Below are 23,082 nucleotides of genomic sequence, written 5' to 3' on the forward strand. Positions count from 1 at the left end.
GAGAGCAATGAGATTCTTGCAGAATAGGATTCGAAAATTGCGGAGCAATTTTATTAATCGTTACATTGCACTTATGTGCTTGAGGTATTATTTCAATGAGCGGCTCATTATTAGCGCTGCACGATTTCTATTTAAGAATAGACAATCGTTAAAACTATGATGCCGTGAAAACAAGAATTGTTACATTTATTGAGAGATATAAATTGTTATATAATACGAAATAAAAATATAAATTTTATAAAAAGTAAAATTATATTATAGACAAATAAGAACCAAGCACAATTGATGATGTGAAATTAATTAGTTTAGTAGCAAAAATATTTGCCTGAAAAATGAAAGATTCGGATTAATTTCCTGACATAGTTACTTGCATCCCAATATTGTTCTCTTTCTTCCTCTGTTTTTCTTTCCAGTAATTTGTGGATAATAAGATATCTGAAACTAGGGATCGACAATCTCGCTGCTTCTTAATATGGATCGAGAAAGAAGAACCAAACCACGTCTATTAAAGTGAAATTCAGGTAGAGCTCTATACATTTTTTATTTACTGCTATCATAACTACTGCTTATTAAATCTATAAAATCTTAAAGCAATCTTTAATTTGTTCAAAGTATTATTTAAATATATCACAGATTTACAAAAGCAAGTTGTAGAGACTGCGCAAGATTAATTTTGCGCACTTAGAACTCTACTCGAATTTCACGTTAATAAATCATTTTTCAGTTCAGATTTTCATATTAAAAATGCGAAAAGAAAAATTGTTAATTACGATCGATGAGGCGTTAACGATTGACGTATACGTTACACTGAAAATATATGTTGGAAATTGATAATATCTCGGGATAATGAAATCTGTTGATCATATAATGCGATACCGGTAACATTACCGAAAACAGAGAACCAGAAGATATCGGAGTTGAACTTCCATCAAAAGAGAGAATTGTGAAAATTTTCAGTAGCTGTTAATCCTCGGGCAACGTTCAGTATCCTCGATTACCGCGTCGATTACCGCGTCGTGGTGTAGATAGCATACCAACGGAAATTCCTTTAACTAGTGCGAGATACGAGCTGTCATCTTATTGGAACAATATCGCAGGATCATATCGGAGGATCGGCATTATCAGCGCTTTGATTTGTCTCTGTTCTAAGTACAATATAATCCGTAATTAATATTCTTTTTGTCTAAACGTTATTTGTATGAATCTAACATCAATTTTGGATCAAAGAATTGTTCATTTAAATATTATTTTGAATGGTAAAATTTGATGTCCCGTCTCTCTCTTGCACAACTAATCATAGTTATAATACTAGAATCGAGTTTTGTAAATATAAGTAGTCACGAGTTGCATTTTAGTTAGGTCCTGGTTGGCGGTCACCAACGGTGTCTGACACGGCACGGAAAGTTCAGGTCACCGATGCCCGCTGTGGCACGTGTGAACGTGTTAAACAAGTTTAACTCCCTTGTGCTCCTTCTTTTTACAACACATTTCATAACGCGCTCTTGCATTGCGTAGAAATACGATGCAAGAACTTTGCATTCCATGCCGTACTTCTAGATGTAATGTATGCCAGCGTGATCTTACGCGTTTCCTCATCGTTAACGAATAACGCGAGCATTGGCATGAAATATACAAAGCGGCGGCTGGTGTTGTTGAGGAATGTCGTCTATTAACTAATGAACCAGTTGTAATTGTTTGAATTTTCGATCAGTCGATACCCGTTTGTAGGCTGATCCGCTCGTGTAAGCACAGAGGCAACACCAGTCGAGCGTAAGTACAGATTAGCGGTAACTCTCTCGGACGCACGGCGCGCCGCGGAGCAATAGCCGTGTCCCATTCAAGTAAAGGCCAGTTTACACGCGGTTTCCTCACCGTCGTATCCCTACCTGCATTAAGCATAGACGCGAGCCTGAATAAGAAGGAAGAGGAATGGAACAAGTGGCCGATACTCGCGTTTTCTTTGACGGATAGCAAGAAACATTATATTCGCGCGCCAAATCATAGGATATATTGTTAAATTACTGACAGGTAAAGTAACATATGATGGGTGCCGATGTGTCATTATGTGTACATTAGGAATGTTGATTTCACATGCGCGATTAGGCAAAGTCGACTATGCAATATGAAACTTTTGCCATTTTTAAAAAATTTATAATTTTGTTGCGCAAAATTTGTACTCTAGTTTGATTAAGATGGATTTGCAATTATTACACTGTTAAGATAAAACTTTGTATATTTTTTTATGTAACATATGCAACACGCATAGAGTTCAATTTTATTTATCAAAAAAATCTGATTTAATGACGCGTACAGTATCATTTTTATCTTCATCGTTTGAAGAATATCGTATTACTAAAAGCATCTCTCAGAAATTTTCAAGGTTTAAAATAATAATGATTTATGCAGATCATTAAAGAATTATTTGAAGACGTAATTACGTCGTGACGTGAGAAAAACACAAGTGATCGGTCAATGATGGGACTATTAACTGAGAAGTGATTTCCACAGTGAATCAATTGCAGACCAACGGGCTTAAATAAGGATAGCGGATTGCCGCTATACCCTAGGGAAACGTTTTAGTCTGTATTTGATGGCAGTCATCAATGTGCTAAAGTATCGCGCATCGCGATAGAGAAACTCGGCGAAAGATCCGGGGAAGGATATGCTTACGCAGGATGAAATGATAGGATGATTAACCCCTCTTCTATCGGCTGACACGCACCCAACACTCTCTAATGACACACGACCAATGTACTCTTAGTTTGTCTTCCATATTCTCCAGCTTCTGGATAAAATACCGTACAGCCCGTAATTAGCATTTGCGACCGATCCCTTTTAAATGGATTCAATCACACATATTATGTGTAACTACAGTAATTGTGCAAGGATAACTGCAGACGGAAACAGCATATTCTCTTTGCAGCCAAGGGAACATTCTAATTTTATGATATTAATACTTTTATCTGTAATTTTTTTAAATAAATGCTAGAAAGATCAACAATCACTCGCAATTGCAACGTTATGCTAAACACACGCAGCAAGCTTCTGATCTCGTGTGAATTTTAATAATAATTTTCTTGCAATAATTATCGGTGAATTATTTAACTATCAAATAAAGCAATTGCGATGTATGCAAGTATCTGATAGATCGTAACCTTTCTTGACACGCGCAGCAGCATGTTTTTATGGTAGCGATCAATCGGTGGACCAACTACGAGGATAATCGATCGAAATTTCAATGAGCGGGTAAAGGCGGCCTCGTCAACGTAAACCTGTCATTAATGCGGAATATGGCGAGGAGGGACCGGTCCATGCATCAATATGTCCGAGTGTGATTACGGTCCCCAGGTAGCGAAAGCTGTAGGCGCTATCATGAATGGAATCTTATTCTTATTATCATGTGGGCAGGGGCCGCACGGAGCAATCCCAGCGCATTTGATAGGCTCGTTGCCCCCGATGCCGTTGATGCGGTACGAATTTTTAAAGGCGTGCCGTCTAATCGATTCAAAGTTGATATACATATCATGAGAATCGATCGAAATCGTTCTTCAATCTTCCTCCAGTATCCCACGGGTCGTCCCACGAACACGGACATCTGCGTCGTGTAGCGAAATCTTTGCTATTGCTTCTCTCAAATATGTATGCTTTGTGTGCATTATAATATTGAAATATATTGAAAAGTATATTAAAAAAGAGCAGGGGAAGAGAGAAGGCAAGAAAGATCGAATAAATATAACATGTGTTTTAATTTAATTATGCGTGATGTTGTACTTAATATTCATTTAGTCAATTCATATTTTCTGCTATAAAATTGATAGGATAGGTTGTGCATGTAACAATTTACATTGTATGAGTATTTATGCCGCCCGCGGGAATAGGCGAGGATCGATATTAGAATGACAATGCTAATATAATAAAAAATTTAAATTTTTTACACTGGATCCATATTCAGACAGCATTTATATTCAACTTATTGTTAGAGTACAATGAAAAATTGTACAGAGTAATTATTCCTATTAAATTCAATAAATATTGGAAAAAAATGTAAAAACACTTTAATTACACTTAAGCTCTTAGTTTAGTATGCAAATGACTTAAATATTATTAAAAATATATTAATAAATTTGTATTAATAATTTTATTTATTAATAATTTTGTTTAAATAATTGTGTATTTCATAGGACATTTTAGTATAAGAATTCTAATGCATCAATATACATATCATGTAAATTTTTATTTCTGCTTATTTATTTTCTAAATTCTTTGTTGCGTGTGAAGAGAGAAACTTGGTAGATTTACAAAAATCTTAAAAGCATCGTTCAAACAGTGCTCAAACAGTACTCACTGTTTATGTTGTGAAGAATTCGAAGCTTTTCCCTAAGCGCGCGTCGCCGCGTGAGCAAAGACGCGCGCGTTTCCCCTTCCCAGACATTCCTAAACTTTCCGTTACCAAATTCAGTTACATCGTGTTGGTGTGTTAGTGAGGTCCTGCTCTGTTTGCTTCGTATTTTTTCGCGACATTCTGTTTTCCAATGCGGCTCTTTCATGCACATTTTGCACTATTTATAGGACGAGCATCGCGAGTATCACTCAATATCAATATCAAGCGATATCAACGGAGATATAGATAATATTTCACTACAGATTCATTGAGGTAGGTTATGGCGCTTGAAGTATTCACCGTGTAATCGTGTGAAATGAGATACATGTGACGTCATGAATTGGTTAAGAGACGATCGGTTCGTGTCGAATGTCGGAGTGGTGTAGTTAAATTGTAATCGTTCTGCATTCTAGCAATGTTTTATCCGTCATAAGTAAGTTGCGTGAATAAACAAATGACAGAAATGTGAAATTGAACAACAGACTAATTATTTCAGTGTATATTTATTAAGTAACAAGATCGTGTTTAACACGTTTTCTGATATTTACAAGCGGCACCAAGATAACCTAACCTAACCCAACCTATTTGCCGGAACATTTTATGACAAATTTTAAAAGTTTAGTTTTGCGAAACGTGAATTAGTGACATATATCCTAGTGTGCGAGTGATCAAGAGTGCCATATGATGTATTCACATGGGCGTGAGCGAGGACGCAGAAAGCAGAAAAAGCATTGACCGAAGGAAGGAACAAGACGCAGCGGCGACGCATCGACTGGTGAGTAAACATGTTTATTGTATTTCCCGATTATATATGTATTTATCAATTTAGTAAGAGGATGATACACCTGTTTATTTATTAATTAATGTAAAATATATATATTCGACTGCAATTATGTTGCTTGTAGCATTTATGTTAACAATCAAGTTTTTCTGTAATATTTAAGAAGTAGGTATATTTTTTTATTACACAATTATAATTATATTCAATTGCTTTGTGTTCATAAAAAGCAAAAAGAATCGATGACTTGAATACAGTCATTCAATCGTGGAAACGTGCAGTTGGTTGCGATTTAACATAAATAATTAAATTATATTATTTCTCACAATTGTCTTTTAACGCTAACTAGTAAGATGGTATAAAATAACGCGTAAATCTTGCCCAACCCAGTTGGCACTTGGGGGGCAAGGGGTTAATATACTGTTAATACGATGACACGACGCGACATGACGCGGCACCTTATCCATGTTTCTATCGAATTGCAGTCGGTGAGAAACTTTAATTATGGAATGAGCGCATTATTATTATAAACTTTTTTTATTACGTGCCCGCAAAATATATTAAAACCATTCTTCCATCTAGAATATATTATATTTCTCGTATCGAAAAAGATATCTCAACTAATAAATACATTTAATTATCTTAATAAAAAGTTTAAAGAGTTGATAAATTTGAATATTGATAAGTTTTTACACATCGATTGATACAGTTATTTGACAAACGTATGAATATTTAATAACAGGTTTTTCTCTATTAAAAATATTTTTTTAATATTTACTTTAATTTTGTATACAAAATTATAGATTCCGAAACTAAATATGATCAATATTACAACTGGCTTTCGAATTGCGTCACTCGCCTCGTCGACCGATTTCTTCCGTGTTCGATTTTAACTAATCGCGGTGCTTAATCGAAATAATTGATTTGGCGCTTTCGACGCCGCAACCGCGAAAGTCGGGATATTAACGACTCCAGCTTGAACTCCTTGAACAGTAAAGGCAGACTCTTGGCAAAGGCACAGATGTCGGTTCGGAAACTGTGCTACGCAATGTGCCGGGAATACGAGCGCGGTAAAGTCGTTTACCGTTACCGTTAATCGATGTCTCCGCGAGCATTTACGTTTTACTCTTACTAATCCTCAACGAAAGTCCGCACACGCGGAACCGCGTGCCGGCGGTATGCGCTCGGCGTTATGAACGCTCGACCGTGTCGGCAATTACCGGATCCGCGCGCGCCTTTTATCCGCGTCGAGTCAGTATTTCACGTTTTAAGAATCGCATCGGTTGCTCCGTGTGTTATATACGGCACGAGGTGCAGTTATTGCTCGCGGACGAACAAGGATCTATGTCGCACATCGAGGCAGGTTTCGAAGAGAAAAAGAATCTCCAAGAGAGGTTTCGGGCGGCTGTAAATTACTGACGGTCGAAGTGGATAACATGGATCTACACTTCACACGACTACCTTTTATGATTCAAGAAAAATGTAGAAAATATTTCTGTGGTTTGATTCAAGAAGAATCAACGTTACTTTTTGATTTTATTTTTTATCTTGTTTTCATCGAAAAGTTTGAAAATATTAGTTGTTTTTGCATTAAATTACAAATATTAATAAATCAATATTATAGTTTGATATTATATTGTAATTTAATCTCGTAAAAATCTTAACATGGATCAAAATATTTGAATTAATTATTTGAATGCACACCTCGAACAAATAATAAAAACAGAAAGAAGCCGTTCGCGGTCGATGTTATCCACAGTCATCTTTCAGAAAAGATGTTTATCTTCGGTAATCTGACGTCTATCGAAGGAGACAACGGGCTATAAGACGGTGTGAATAGCAAAGTTATTGATCGCAAATCCAACTCTGATGGAAATTAATTCTCCGATAGTTGAAAGTCAGAAAATTAATCTTTGAATAGTCAAAAGTCAAGAGATGACTTTTGCGTTCCGATAGAATTATCCAATTATCCAATTGCTTAATCCCTCGTCGTGACGTGATTTACAATAACATGAGTAATGATATCGCTTTATTGGATTTTTTTCTCAAGCAAACCACTTTTCTCGTTATATAAATACTCATCGATGTTGTATTAATGTGTTATATATAATATTTTATATATGCTGCGTGAACTTTGTGGTGAACTAATGGTTTCCGTTTAACTGTTTTCGCGTTATTATGCTCTAAAATATTGAATATAATTGATACAAAAATGATATAAAACTCATTGTTTTAGGGTTAAATAAATTTGCAAATACCGTTTATCAATGTTTTACCGTTGCTAAAAAAATTATTTTTATGACCCTTAATAAAGTAATAAGTTCTTTAAGTTTTTTTATAATTGCGCTGTTAAAAAAAATTATTCTTCTAGTATACATTTATTATTAAGCATTTGAGATAAAATAATTATAATATTTGATTTGCAAAAGATCAGTATAATCAATCAAGATTTAATTTTTTTAAAGTCTATATATCATATATGATACATCGGGAGTTAATTTAATCATTTACGGCACATGTGAGGGCTGAGACTGAAAGAGTTAATGACTCGTGGGTGTTATTAGATACTGCTAGATGCTTTTAGACGTTTCTAAGGTGCTCGTTTGGGAGACACATGTTTTATGCGTCCTAACTTTCCGTTTCTTTAGCATCCTACAATAGTTTTGAAAGTAAAAGGAAAATCGCAGAGGCAACCCTATCTAATGCGAGCGTGGCGCGTGACGTTTTACCGCTAATTTGGAGAAAGTACAGACATAATAGTCGTCATTATCGACGCTGAATGGACACTCTACCGGCATATATATATGTATATGCACGACACTTGCTTTGCGTTGTCTAACATATGAATTAGTGAGACAACGCAAGCATGATAAAATATATATAACATATTAATAAAATATCGATGAGTACATAACGAGAAAAGTGGTTTGCTTGAGAAAAAAATCTAATAAGCGATATAATATATATCATTACTCATGTTATTGTGAATCAAGTCACGACGTGGGGTTAAGCAATTGGACAATAATCCTATCTCTTGACTATTCAAAGATTAATTTTCTAACTTTCAAGCATGATTCGAACAGTTTGCGCATTTTAATGTTTCTAATATTTAAATTATTTGTTGCTATATTAACAAATTACATTTTTTCTAGTTTAAATAAAATACTTGAACGTTAAGCACTTGTGACACAATTAGCTAAAATTAAATTAAATTAAGAAACTTGTTTTGCAATAAATTACATAGGAAAATTTAAAGATTAAAAGATTTGCGTTTGCAACTCGCAACTAGTCTAGAAAAAATTATTGCTAAAGAAAAATATCAGACATTGCGAGCTAGTTGCAAGTTGTAAATGCAAATCTCTCTCTCTCTCTCTCTCTCTTTCAATCTTTAAATTTTTTAATTTAATTTATACGTAAAAAAATTTTTGTTAATATATATATTTTATTATTATATATTATGTATTTAATGCGTATAATGTAGCTATTTTCTCTAAATTTCGTTTTGTACTATGTAACATTAATACAGAACTTCCTTTCGGCCTTATCCATGCTCGATGATTATGGAGGTAGTGAAAGTACTCGGAGATAAGCGAGATTGCTTGATGTGACGATTCGTTAGTGCGTTAATAATGATACTTTATTAGCTGCGACACGTTAATATAAATGTAATTTCTAACGAGAGAAGACGCTTAGTCACGGAGAACCATGCACGTCTATTCTTTTAAATTTTCCTTGTGTCGCCACGACATACTTTCAATCGCGCGAAACAACGATAAGATTTTACTTCTGAGACTTTACTTCTCGCATGTGAACGTCTTGCATATTTGGAAATTTTGTCGAGTCGCCAGATGGATTTTTTTCATTCGAGAGAAAGCTTCGCGTACTTGGTGAAACCTTTCGACCACACGACAGCACGACACAACAACGTTGCGATTCATCCTTATTTTCACGTTTTGTATGTCATATCACTGTCCGTTTCATATGGCAGCGTATTATTCAGCGGCACGAAGCGCCGCGAATCTCACTACATCGTTTGTGACCACTGCCGAAAGTCGCTAGTCCATATTCAAAATATGATGAATTGCAAATGAACAAGCGAATGTTTTTGAGCGTGATTAAGAACTAAGCAAACTGAATTAATAACAACTAAATTTCCATCAAAACTTGTGTCACCAACTTCACATATGTCGCGATTCATCATTAATGATCTATAAATTTTTCCTTTTGAATTTATTCCTAAAAGATGTATCTTTCGATTATATTTTTGCAAAACAATTACATTAATAAATATTCATGGCAAAAATAATAAAAATATTATAAATTAGGAAACGGTAATGAAGAAAATGGAATAAGCAACTGTTCTTTTAAACAAATGTGTAAAATTGTTCGCGTCTCGTATACTTGTGGTCAAAGGGTTAAGAACGTCGTAAAAAGCGTGTTTAAACGGGGTCGTCGTCATCGTCGAAAAGCAGATTATCTGTGATCTACGATCTATCTCGTGTCATCTACCTAGACCTCACATATTTTCTTGCGCGTTGACGGGGCCCCGCTCTTCCCGCATTTAGATACACACGTCGTCGTCGAGTATATCGAGATCGAGGCCGATGGAAAAGTCGACGGATCTCTCGTAAGAAGGTCGATGGGTGAACGCCATGGACTCTCGGAGCGAAGAAAGAACGAAAGAGAGGAATTAATCGTACGTGAAAGAGTAACGAGAGAACCTCGAGTTGTGCCGGTACACGCGCCTCGCGTGTGTACCTGTGTATTTTCGTGTGTGCAACACACGTGCGAATACGTGTCCAATATGCACACCTGTGTGTATCGCATTATCGCCGGGAGATATCGACAGTTGATACGATGATTGGCGGGGTTAGATCCCGGGCGCGCGATTGTCCGTTTTGTCGCGATAGAAATCTTCGCGTCTCTCGCCATTTAGAGCAGCTTGCCCGCGCGTCCTGTCGTATCTGTGTAAAATTGATGGCGGAGCACGCTCCGGACTACTGGACTACTGGAAAGGGCGTTTCCGGTACGACGGGTCTCGCATTCTAAATAACGATGAAAGCACTTTACGCACGCTACGAGGATGTTCACGATTTCCTCGATTCTGTCAAACGTCTCTCTCTCCCACTCGCATTCCCGTCCACCGGCACCGTCCACTCCCGCTGAATCTCGCTTTACGAGCGAGCTACTTGCGCAGACAAGCGGAATTTCATTATTCGCGCTCTGCTCATTAGTCGCGGAAATAGTCGGACGAGCGTGATTACATCGACTCTCTAGATTCGTGCGAATTGCGGGCGCGCGCACGCGCGAGCGACACCGCTTCGATGTAACATTTACGACGAAAGAGAAGAGACGTTCGCAATGAAGATCTTATGATTTATGGATGTACATTGAAATGCATTGAAACAAAGCTATTTTGAAATATTTTTTTAAATTTTCGCGTTTTCGTGAGAGGCGTTAGAACAATAGCGTAGAACAATAGCGTAGATTTTCTGAAATATTAATGAGATCGTTCGCTCTCCGCGCGGCTACGACCGATGGCTACGGCCGATCCCAATCTCTGATCGCGATCGCTTGCTACAGGGGATAAAAGTGACCTACTTCAACACCTCGCGCATGTATCGTGATCGCGGCAACGCCGACGGATATGATTTCTCGTGGCAATGGGGTGTCTCGTGTCATGTCCCGAGGAAATTTGTCTATCTGTCTCTCGTCTCGAAGCAGCTCGCGTCGATAGGCGCGCAATCCTGCTCGATTAATACGTCAATACGTTTTTTTTTCTTATCGTTTTAATAATTGGCTTGTTATATGCAACATGCAATATTTACTCTAACATTTTAGCTATGAATGCACGGTTAATTTATTGCACATATTTGTTATCATTTTAACAAATAATTTAATATCTTAAATAAATGTAAAATTTATCAAGATTTTTTTATGAATATATAGTACTTGATAAGAAATATAAGAAGTATTGTGATAACTAAATAATAATATGTTTCTTTTTTATATGTAAAATATACGACAATGTTTCGTTTCTCTTTCGTCCTTAAATTCTGTTAAAAATGTAAAATGAGAAATTACACATAAGAAATCTCTTGAACGATCATATAAGAAATGTAGATGTCTGAAAGCATTAGCATAGGTAGAGCGATATATTAGAATTACCGCAAGTGAATTTTCGCGGCAAAGGCGCGGCAAAGATCGGGCCACCTAGAAATCGACTTTCGACCGGCACACATTTCTCGTTTGCCGCCTATATGTTTCGGAGGATTTAATCGACGGTAGGATAATCATCCTTCGCGTTTCGAACAGGCCCGAACAAGCGTGAGATTGATAGAAAATGCTATCAGTTTTACAGCAAAGCGTTTTAAGTGCTTCCTGGGATAGTATTCCCGTTACTAATGTTCTGTGAATTCGCGTCGATTTATATGCAAATGACGTATCTGGAGGAACATTGAGTAAATTTGATGTCAATTAAGATCTCGCAAATAATCGTTAAAATAACCGATTAAGTTCCGATCTTTTAATTGCCCGCATCGTATCGTTGAAAGAGAGCCGTCTATTAAAATTAATGAAATGCAGCGCTATTTCTCGGCAATCGCGGTGGTGAATGTTTCCGGCTGCTAAATTTTATTGCACTCGATTTTCGTCGTGACAGAGTGGACCACCTCGAAACCGCGTTAACGAGTGGAGTTGCGCGATTGACACACATTTGTATCTTCGCGAGCATTTTACTCGGGCAATTAAATGGCTCGCTCGTTATCTGTCAAAAAACTAATTACCTACAGTGTATAATTACACGAAAAGAAAGCTGTATATGCATCTAACTTATATAAAATTCTGATAAAATTAGAGAAGAATGTTTTATAGAAGAAGACTTCTTACAATTCTAATTCCTTCTAATAATAAGAGCACATTACATGATCAAATTAGTCTTTCTAGACTAAGTTGATTGTATGACATTTTCATATATTTTTTTTACTTTAAAGTTTTAGCGGCTCTGATATGTAATTGTTAGATTTGAAACATACGATTGATCAGAATTAGAATATATAAAGTCTTAATCTGCAAAAGAAAATCATTACAACTTAAATATTTTAAATAAGAAAACCGACTTTAGTTTTTTACAAGTTATTTAAAATTGATGACATGATATATTTCAACTATATGTTAGTGCATATTATTTTTTTATACAAATGATATTAGATTAAATATGTATGCATTTTAATTTTGTAGATTTTTTAATCATTATCTCGAAGCGTTTGTCGTGGGACCGCGGAAGTTGCACACGCGATTTAATCGAGACTGCGGTAGTGCTTGGCGTAATTATTAGAAGGATATAATGGATCGCAGTGTTTAGCTTCTTTTGCAGAATTAGCACGGTGTAAAGCATCATCCTTTATGCATCGTTGTGCATCGCTAATGAAGAGCTTTCACGGAAATTCCTTACTTCGGTAATGCGCGTTAATTCCAATTTTTATAACTGCGTTCGCAAAATAAATTATAGCTACGGCAAAGTGGAAAGCTTGATGCCGTCATTATGTATTGCGTCCGTGCGACGATGCGACTAACAACGTAACGATAACGCGGGTTAATATTTCTGTGACGGCTTCCCCTCTCGTTTTCTCTCTGTTATCCGTAAGGCGCGTTGCAGTGCTTTGAGTGTTTGCTGTTAACGGTCGTGGGAAAAAGCGGCACGTACAAAGTAAAGAACTCGGATACGAACACCCGCAGACCCACTGTCGTGTAATAATTTCAGCGGTGTGTCGCGAAATTGTCTATCGACGCAACGATGGCAATAAAATGCTAGTTCACATTGTATGTCACGTTCGCGATCTTGGTGTCAAGTATACGCCACATGCGCGCGTTTGCAAGATGAGTGGACACATCTCTCTTTCTCGTTCGAGTGAGCCACTCTGGCTTATCAGATTTCATTCGAATTGCATATTACGGGTGAAATACAGGATGATTCGAAAATAGGTCGTTGAAATTTCGCCGGCGGGAAAGCAATTTCGTCAAATTGCAATTACACGCCGTTATTAAGGCTCATTTTGTGAAAACGATAACAGTAACATTTCGTCATTAGCGAATAACAGCAGCAAGCGTAGAAAGATTTCTCATATCTCGCATTCTTTTATTCGCAGTTGGCGCGCGCGGGCGCGCATTAACGGCTTGTTAATCGACATGGCTTTCGCGCTCGCGTTTCGAGAAAGCGCATACAAATGGCATATTAATGTCCCGACGGCGGTTTCTGAGAGGATTTCGAGACGGTTATCCCTTGATTTTTTGGGTCGGGCGAGATATAGAGGACAAATCTGTTATGGCCCAGGGACCGTGACGGCGAAACGCTCTAACGGATTCGCCGCTCGGAGAGGAGAGAAAGACCCAAATCCATCGTGAACAAAAGCGGCTCTAATTTGTTCCGAACCGGCACACTTGTAGCTCGAAACTGGAGCGAGATAGTGATGCGCGCAAGTGAATGCTTCTGCGAACTGTATTTGTGAAACAATAACTTAAATCTCGGTTGCAGCGACATGACAATACGGCTTTCGACGAAAGTGAAATCGTGAAAGTCTACTTTTATATTCAGAATCTCGAAATCTAAGACATTAGCATAGTCGTCAAAGATGATTATTCGAATTTGTTATGTAAGGTGTTACTTGTAAGTTATTACTAAGGAATCTTAATCTTCCATCAAAAACCATGACTCGTAATTAAATTGAATTTTTGTAGATAAAGCCTGATGTGTTTTACGACAATTTATCTAGCGATTACGTGTTTCAATTAGAAATACATAATTGTCTCTCAATTTTCTCTCTCTATTCGATATAGATTATGATTTCTTTTACTTACTTTGATGAAACAATAGAATGATTAGGTTGTTGTGTACATTAAACCAAAAATGATTTTTTAAGTAACAAATTTTAAAACGTGACTTTCCGGAGAACGTGTGTGGTCGGGAATTGGATTTCTAGTTTTAGCGGCTAATTGGAGGCTAAAAAGGGCACTTGAGAATTGCATTGGAAAGATTGAGTGAGACATGAAGTGCAGCGCGTGTTTAGGAAGCGAGCGACTAATCAGTGAAAGTGCCGCGTTCGATCATGGCAAGTGGTTACGGTTATTTTAAGAAGGAATCGAGCTTGACCCGATTCACACGGGGAATTCCGCCACGAGCGGACTAATCGCCAACGAGCGTTTGTTGTTAAGCTGCGAAAATCACCCGCTTGCATTCTCGATACGTTTGTTATCTATCTCGGCTTCCTTTAAGTGGATTGCGTTCCTTTCGCCTTCCTTGAGATCGGCACACTTTTCACCGGTTAATAATCATTTTTTCTTATTAGGAATTGACAGAGAAAATAGAATCGATTTACATTGTTTCTTTTACTTTTCTCTACTATCTCCGATAGATATCTGAAAAAACGAAAATATATTGCAATTCTTCGCACGTTCTTTTTTTTAGATATGTTTCGTGAAAAGTTCGCTGCAATACGTGAACAAAGTTCGTGCGATTTCGTGAAGTTTATTATCAGCGAAACAAACTTTATTGGTTGCTTGATAGAAAGATACAAGCTCGTGGACAAAATAATGCGTTTATCATGTAGACAGTTTGTGGATAGCATAAACTTATTCTTATTTTAATCATTAATTTTTACTGCAGATATTGATCTTTGCCGGGGAATTAGTAAAATAATAATAGCTTTTCACTTAAGTTAATTATTTTTTAGTAAAATAGAAGAACCTAAACATTACTACGACGAACATTATGTTTTTCGTTCAATTCACTCGAGTTTATTTATTGTAAGAAAATTGAAAGAGTTCTGCTTGCAAAGGAACAGACAGGCGCGATGAAATATTTGTACCTGACGAATCTACAAATGTCCGTATTCAAAACTGCTCGCAACTCGATCGCACGATATCAAGACTTTCTAATAACATTAACCTCCGGCTATTGATTATATTGTTTTCGATCTAGCGCGCTCGCCTACTTCTGGAAGCGGCGATAATTCATGTATTAGCAGCAATAGGGGGTACTGCTCGTTACGATCGATCGTCCATTCCGGAGACTAATTTCATCCGCGTGAGGATGCAAGTGTATTAACGCTTAAAATTGCTTTCGCGGCAGGCGCGGTAAGACTTTCTATCGATACCGCGAGATTAAAACTTTCCAATCTTTTACGTGTTTCATCGAATCTTCAGATCGTCCCATGATTCACCGCACACGAACGTGAATTATTTTATGATGTCCGATAAATCGCGTGTATGAGACACAATAAAATATCGCGACTGTCGTTCGCGATTAGTTCCAAATATCCGTAACACGAGAGTATAATTTTTACAAATTCTGATATATTTTTGTATAATTCTAATAATTGCGAATAGTTTGCTTTTTATTGTGTATTATAAAATCTCATTGTTTTGAAATCGGGAGAGTTATTTGTTGCTCGTCGTTTAAAATACAAGTATTATTATCACATTATCACGCGGATCATTTACTCGGGCTTTAACTCGCTCCGACACCTGTCAGCTTCGAGCCTTCAATGAAGCGCAGAGCGCTTCGACTCTCTCTCTACACGCAACCGGATCTCAGACACCCGACACCTCCGTGGAAAAATTAAACTCACCGATTTCGAAGCTGTTCGTTCTTCACAGTGCACCGCCTATATGCCGTAGAGCACTCGATCGATCGTCATTCCCGGATCATCCTTCCCGTCGCGATCGTTCTTGCGTACGCAAGGCCATGTTCACACATTCGTTGCTGATCCGGGAAATTGCATCGTACGATCAGACGCGGCCGCGATACTAGTTCGTGATTGTCAAACACATGGATCGTGAAATAAAGAACGGCCTGGTCTTAAAAAAGGGAGAAATCGAGCCGCGTGCCAGTCCGACTGTCCGAAGTCGATTATCCAACGTCGCTCCGTTCGTTCACCGAAAGAGTACACCAGTACGCGATCGATCACCGCGATGTTGAGGTATCATTCACGCAGTCGTCGACTGTTCTTTTTTTTACGTCTTCGTAATCGACGCTCAACCTCGCCTCATTTTTTTTTCTCGTATCTTTTTTCTGCCGAAACGATTCGATCGCAATTCACGAAGGAGAAACGCAATATTCGTAGCCGCAGCACTTCGTGTTCCTTGTGCTCGGCGTGCACGCGGTTCGACTACCGGTCGCGCTTTGAGGATCGCCTGATTGCGTCCAGCGTGGACGAGGAAGCCGTGAAGGAGGTAGTAGGGAGCCCGTGAGCAGCAGCCTCGTGCCAACCGCCACTGCAACGACCACGTGTCGTCTCCCGCCACGAGGATGCCACGAGATGGGTTCCCGGCGCGGCCGCGCCGGATGCGATTGGACACGACCGAGAGTTACCGTGGTGTTGTGCGGGAGAGAAATTCTATGTTTTCTTCACGCACTTTTCCACCTCATGCAAACAAATTTTCCCGACGGCCGTAGCGATTTCTTGAGATAGTGGCAGAATTTTGAACGCTGCTTCGTGTTAATTCTTTGCTTGATTGATGTTTTTTTATATTAATTAATATTTTTCTTATTTATTGTACGTGTAAGTTTTTATTGCGAAGGTTAACATGTTTATAAATAATATATAAAATGCGCGATACGATAAAGAATTAAGATGTGATCTGAAATACAGATTTTAATATAATAATTATGATATATTAATTAAAAAAGGTGTCAGAGAGAGAGAGAGAGATTTTGTGACGCAAAATAGATTATAATGTCGGAAATGTTCCGCAACAAACAGTTAAATAAAAGTTGTCATATTTGCGGCATCTTAATTCAGCCTTCCTGATTTTGCCTGATTAGTAGTCGCAAATGCAAACTCCATAACGCAAAAACCAAGAATACTATTATTAATGTATATCGAAGAAAGTCTTGTGCCACTTTAGTTAAATTGGACCGTAATCATTGACGAGGGAGTGGACGATGGAATAAACTAATGATCGTAATAACGAGTCCGACAAAATGAACAATTTATTCGGACAAAAAAATGTTGGTTTTCTGAAATAGCGTGCTTCGGCTATTTTACGTAACGAGTGAAAATGAGCTTTCCCTCCACTCGCGGCACCGTTAAATATCATTTCCGCAGAATCTCCATGGATCTGCATAGCATGTCACTTATCGGGACAATTCCGTCGCAGCGGGATTCCTAATAGAAAAAGATAACCCCAAATCGCGCGGTGAAACTCATCTATTTAAACTATTGCTTCGATCACTTGTCGGACGAGTTGGTTGAGCGGAAAAAATTGTCGTTGCCGCTGCAACGGAGTGTAAGAACGCGAGATAGCAGAATGTCAGAGAGGTTTTTTTTTCGATGTCGAATCGGTAAACGGCGCGACAATAAAAGGCGTTGAATTCCTTTCGCGCGCATCTCTCGCAATCAGTTTGACCAACGCGCGACGGCAACGGCGAGAAGAGATAATGAACGTATTTATGTACATACGCCACGGAGGTGTGTATGCGCGTAATTGCCGAGCCGAAGTACCCGCCGTCCCTCTCGCTTTTGGACGAAGTGGGTCGTCCTCCTGAAGAGAACAGTCGGCGAGGGGCCGACGGCCGCCGACTGCTGCCTTCTCTCTTTTAGTATCCGCCGACCGCCACTCCACTTCCGCGTCAATCGTTTTCCGCGAGTCGCGCCGCGGCGATGATCTTCTTAATTTAACGGGAAAAACGCATCGGCGTAAAACCGCAAAACGCTTTTTTCTTGTCCATTAAATTGCGAGGCAAATCCACGGAATACCGTGTAATCCGATGATAGATCGCTACTTGAGTTTTATCGTGCATCCGGATATTTCACGCACGCAAAATGCGTAAATTGCAATGCGCGCGCAAAAAGTACTTAATAAATCTTTTTCATTGCGTTAACACAATTTTATAATAGCTATAATCGCGATATCATTATGTCAATCTTCGACGGCTTTCGTTATGCTTTTTTTGATTTTTTTCTTAATGCTTCTCGAAATCACGTGATATGTACTTGGCATTATAAAACAGAGCTATATTATATGTAAAAGATTATGAATTCTGGAATAACTTTTTATAGATAATAAAAATAGTGTTAGTTTTTTTAGATGCACTGCAATTTAGCAAGAGTTAAAAATTCTTTGTTTGAAGGCAGTTTACTTTAAACTAAAAAATATTATCAAAGTGACAATGCAGGCCGATGTTAGTGCAGGAAAAATATGACAATAAGACTTGTGCTATAGTCTGTATGCTTTATGATTTGTTTAGGGGCACGAGACAGTTATCCTCTCGCGTTTATTGATGACGAGTTAACGAGAGTGTTGTTTTTATTTCGCCGTTATAATAAACGTCGTGTGATTAATCGAGTTGACTCAACACACGATCTGAAACTTGCTAACATGACAATTATATTCCTCTCAAGCTGGCCGACTTAGCTAAACGATCTTTGACTTTATTCTTAATGACTGAGTTAATAATATCTCCCCCGGACAACTGGAGCATTTATTGTAATTAAATTCTCTTTCGCTCAAGATTTAAACTCAGCTTGGTCTTACTTCTCGCGATAAGACGAAACAGGGTCATGTGAAAAAGGTAATACGTATCTATGATTTGGATAATTCAATATTTTGAGAACGAGAAAAACGCGGATTTTGACGAACAAGAAAAAGAGATGAACGATGCTGAAAAATTTCATAGATCATGTAATTGAATTTTTTATTTGTACTTTTAGTTGACTGAATAGAAAATTTTGTTAAATAAACTATAATGAGAAATCGGAGGTTAAAATCAAGATCATGAATGGAAGAAAGATTCGGAGACGAAAAAATTCACAGCTGTATCGTTGCACTATCGTCGGTAAAAAGATTTGCCAACGACGGAAGTATGCTGGTTGATTAATAGCAACGTAGGGCGATCAATCGCGAGTGAAATTTCCGCGGATTTTTAATTGCTCAAGGGCTATTCGCGCCGTTAATTAGCCGACAATTGTAACCGAAGTAGCTTACAAACTCACGCTAAACTTTCTTCTCTCGTCTGCCCGCCGCCGACAATAGCCCCCTCCCTCCCTTTGTCCGTGAAAACGCCTGCGTTAATTAGCGGGCGCGCGTGTGCGTCTCTCTCTGTATTAAACACGTCGACTAATTGCACACGAGCGCCGAGGTGTATTGTTGAGCTAGATCCCGGCGAATAGCGGGAAAGATTCATGCGCGTACATAAGATCGCCTCGCGCGCACGGATTCAGACTGGAAATGCATATAAATATCTGATGAAACCGAGATTTTTTCTGAATGTAAATGGGTTATCGCGGGTTGTTGCCCCATAATTACGCGGTGACACAATTAATTAAGACCGACGGCCGGACGAGCGGACGAGAGATGTTCGATACTGCACACAAAGTGCGATCGAATGTGTTGACGATGTGCCCGGCGCAGATGACCGATTCAGCAATCAAACTTTTCTCTGTAAATTTAAGAAGTTCATCTCTTTAATTATATAATTGATTACACGCTTCAATTGCTTTTCATGTTTGCGAATAAACAAAAGAATCAAGTCGAGTCGCGTGTTGCGTTCTTGCGAATACCGGATGAATATCGGACATCATTTATGCATCCGATCGCATATCCGAGAACTTATAAACTTGCATGAACTTTTGTCCGATAAACTTTTGTTTGCTCAGCGCCCCGATCGCCACGCTCTGTAAAGCTAGCTGCGAAGTCCGATTTCGCGTGGTGATATGCCTAACGGAACATAAATCGTGAAATCCAATTTGAATTCGGAAGTGGTCGGCATACGATTAACGCGGTACACCCGAGTTCCCGTGGCGGCGGCGGGGGGAAAGGGGGATGAGGGGGCAGCGGGAGCATCGCCTCATTTCGGATGCGTCCGTTGCCCCGGAGATGCATGCGCCTCGGATGATTAGCGCGCGCGGTCTGGGCTCAGCGCGCCGAGAGATGACTTAGAAAGGTTCCCCACCCCTATTCTCCCTCCCTGCCGACCCTACGCACTTATAAATGCCTGAAATTACTGGTTAGACTGGTATCGGGCTCGTTAATTGCCGCTCGTTATAAGGGCAACGTGCAGAAAATACAAGACAGGGATTTTCGACAACACGGCGGCAATCACGACGCGTATACATGACGCTAACGATACACTCTCGCAGAGTTGTATCGCAGAGTTGTATCTACGCTCGAGATACACGGGCTACACACGGGCGTTATTAACGCCTTAACGCTTCCAGTTAAGTATTTTCGAAGGCGCAATGTCCGAATATTGCGCTTTTGCGACCTTTGCGATGGCAAAATAATGACGGCCGTCGATTGCGTGTAATAATACACCGCAAAGGACAATCGCGTCATTTTTTATTTTCTCGTAAACCCGGTGACTGTCGAAAATGTACGTGGCTCTCGTGGGTAAATGTTCGACGCTCGTCCCGAATTAACCGATACACAACGACATGTGAAATTGCTGGCGACTTTATAATCGATTTCGACGACGGAACGCTTTGGAAGCGCCAAACTGTCAGCGCGAGACTCAGCGCGTTTTCTGAATTTATGGACGAGACGCTTTTAAAATGCTCAGTGACTTTAATGGCCCTGAATGTGTTTCGCCGGTAGTCTACTCGCCACGCTCGTTTCTTGCTCATTCTTCGTTCCCTCATTTTTCTCGCGCGATACATCTCGCCGGCTGCTCCGAGCGCGATCATTTGGGACAGTAACTCGTCTGCAATGTAAACAACTGATCTTGATGCGTTATCGTGATGGCGTGAAGCGAACATATTTATGTCTTTTAGTCGTGTATGAATGCAATAAGAACGAAACTAGAATAATAACGATATTTCCTGCAATATTAATTGTAAAATCAAGAATTATTGTATAAATAATTCATTTTTTTTTAATTTTTTAAAACAGAGTTTAAAAAGTGTTCATGTTAAGAAATTAGCACAATTAAACTTGATACTTGAGTTTGATATTTGAAGAACATGATACATCACTATATCTCTCGCTGTATTCTCATACATTTGTGTGTGATTTATAACAAGCCGAATTTACTTTTGTCATCTGAAAAACTGCCGATAATTGTATGTAGATCGTTGAGAGCACTGAAAATACAAAAAAGAGATATGTTACAAGAAGGCACACATTGTTGCGTTTGACAGCCACGTAAAACCCAGTCGGATTGATTATATCGGGTCCTTTGCTCCATTCATTGTGTCCCCGGCCCAAGGAAGTAGGTCAGTTCGCAGGGACAACATACGGCTCTCGTTCGACTCGGCTCTTTATTTATAACAGAATAACTGTGTACATCAGACCGAGCTTTGTGCTATGCTCGATCCTCTTTTCTCAAGTTGTATCGAGTCCAGTTATCGAATCGGAGTTCTTTTCATTGCTTTTTAAGGGTAGCGCATAATCGCAAGCAAACAGATGAATGTCTAGAGCACACAATTTCTAATATTCCATATAAACAGAAAATATCACTGATTCAGCAAATACGAGAATACTACTCAAATATGAGAAATTGTGGGTTAGCCATTTAGGTTGCATCAACCGTCTGGCTTAAGCAAGCACAGTTTTCACCATCTCTTTCTACAGATTAAAGTTTATCTGTAATACGGAGAAAGAGGGAAAATTTATTTTATCCTTAGCTACTTAAACAATATAGATATAGACATAAGGAGAATAGGTCAACAATATTAATGTAGCACAGAAACCAATTTATTATTTATTTATAACACATGCATTGTGCTATTGCATTGTCGCTGCTAATAAAAATCAATTTGAATAAAATTATTTTCTAACAATATTAGTATTCGTAATAAATCTCTGCTGTCCACATAATGTCTGACATATTTTGCTATGACATAAAATTTTCTGTGCTAGCTCGAAGATTTTTTTCGTATACAACCCTTCTGGCATGACTTTCTCGGATTTGGTACAAAATAACTTGTTCAGACAAGTGTCAGAATATCTTTTGCGGTATCATTGAGTCACAATGCGTTTTGCAACGACGATGCGCTCCGACAGCTTCTCCCGGCACAGCGTTCGCGAAGCTACTTTGAAATCGTTGATGTATCTTAAGCAACCACCGCGTATCGCATCGCGCCGTTTCGCTCTCGAGGCTCAATTAGAGACGTACGGATTTATCATCGCGCGGCCAATTAAAATGTAGGAAACGAGAAAATCCGCCGTTCCGTTCCGTTCTGTAAAGCCGCCCTGGCATTTGGGCCGCACCATAGAGTAATGTACGACATTCGGCGGCTCTCCACTCTTAATTCGCTCTCCCTGTCGATTTCTTTATTTTAAGAAAGCTGTACGGGTCTTTCTCTCCCTCTGTCTTCTCTCGCTGGCGCGCGCCGTTATTCCTCGAATTCCTTGATCCACCGTTAATGCACCGGAATTTCGGGACACGCTAAGATCTACGGAACACGACAAAGTTTAAGACCATTACCGGCTTCTTCGCTCGAAAATAATTCACGCTCTTCATTGTACACGAGCCTTATAAAGATAAAAAGATGTTCCGCAAGATATAAACACACTTTTCTCGAAGCCGACAATTAAACGCGCGTCCACGGCGACGCAAGTTTCCGGAGGGGAGTCGCATTTGTAAAATTTTCGAATCCTTGCATTAGTGCAAAAAAAAAAAAAAATGGGATGTGAGTCGTTTCCGCCGAAATCAATTAACTAGTATCGGCTAAGTGCCATACGCGAGTAACCGACAATTTCTAATATTTTATCTAAACAAGAAAAATACGGGTTTGGCAAGTATGATTCTGGGTCAGTCAAATATTAGAAATTGTCGGTCGCGGCGACACGTGCAGTTCAATTGTCAGCTGCAAGAAATTCTGCGCCCCGATGTTTACCGCCGGTCAGCAATAACCATTCGTGCACCAACCAACTCCTGCTCGACCCCGTAATATATGCCGGCCGATATATGCGTAATGAGGATGTG

At 38.9% G+C, this 23,082-nt stretch overlaps 2 protein-coding genes across 5 annotated transcripts in view; one reads left to right on the forward strand and one right to left on the reverse strand.

Annotated features, from left to right (window-relative positions):
• The window catches only part of Sb (Stubble), a 31,923-nt gene extending 15,568 nt beyond the window's left edge, over positions 1–16,355 (reverse strand). For both annotated transcript variants that reach the window (XM_067356431.1, XM_012372532.2), the window contains exon 1: positions 15,785–16,355. The gene's annotated coding sequence lies outside the window, so the exon portion shown is untranslated. The remainder of the gene's footprint in view (positions 1–15,784) is intronic.
• Positions 4,460–23,082, forward strand: part of LOC105675400 (uncharacterized) — a 59,252-nt gene continuing 40,629 nt past the window's right edge. For 2 of the 3 annotated variants that reach the window (XM_067356410.1, XM_067356411.1), the window contains exon 1: positions 4,460–5,156. The gene's annotated coding sequence lies outside the window, so the exon portion shown is untranslated. The remainder of the gene's footprint in view (positions 5,157–23,082) is intronic. The other variant, XM_067356409.1, reaches the window with a different exon arrangement.

Source organism: Linepithema humile, chromosome 5 (genome assembly GCF_040581485.1).
Source record: "Linepithema humile isolate Giens D197 chromosome 5, Lhum_UNIL_v1.0, whole genome shotgun sequence".
NCBI classification, from domain to species: Eukaryota; Metazoa; Arthropoda; class Insecta; order Hymenoptera; family Formicidae; genus Linepithema; species Linepithema humile.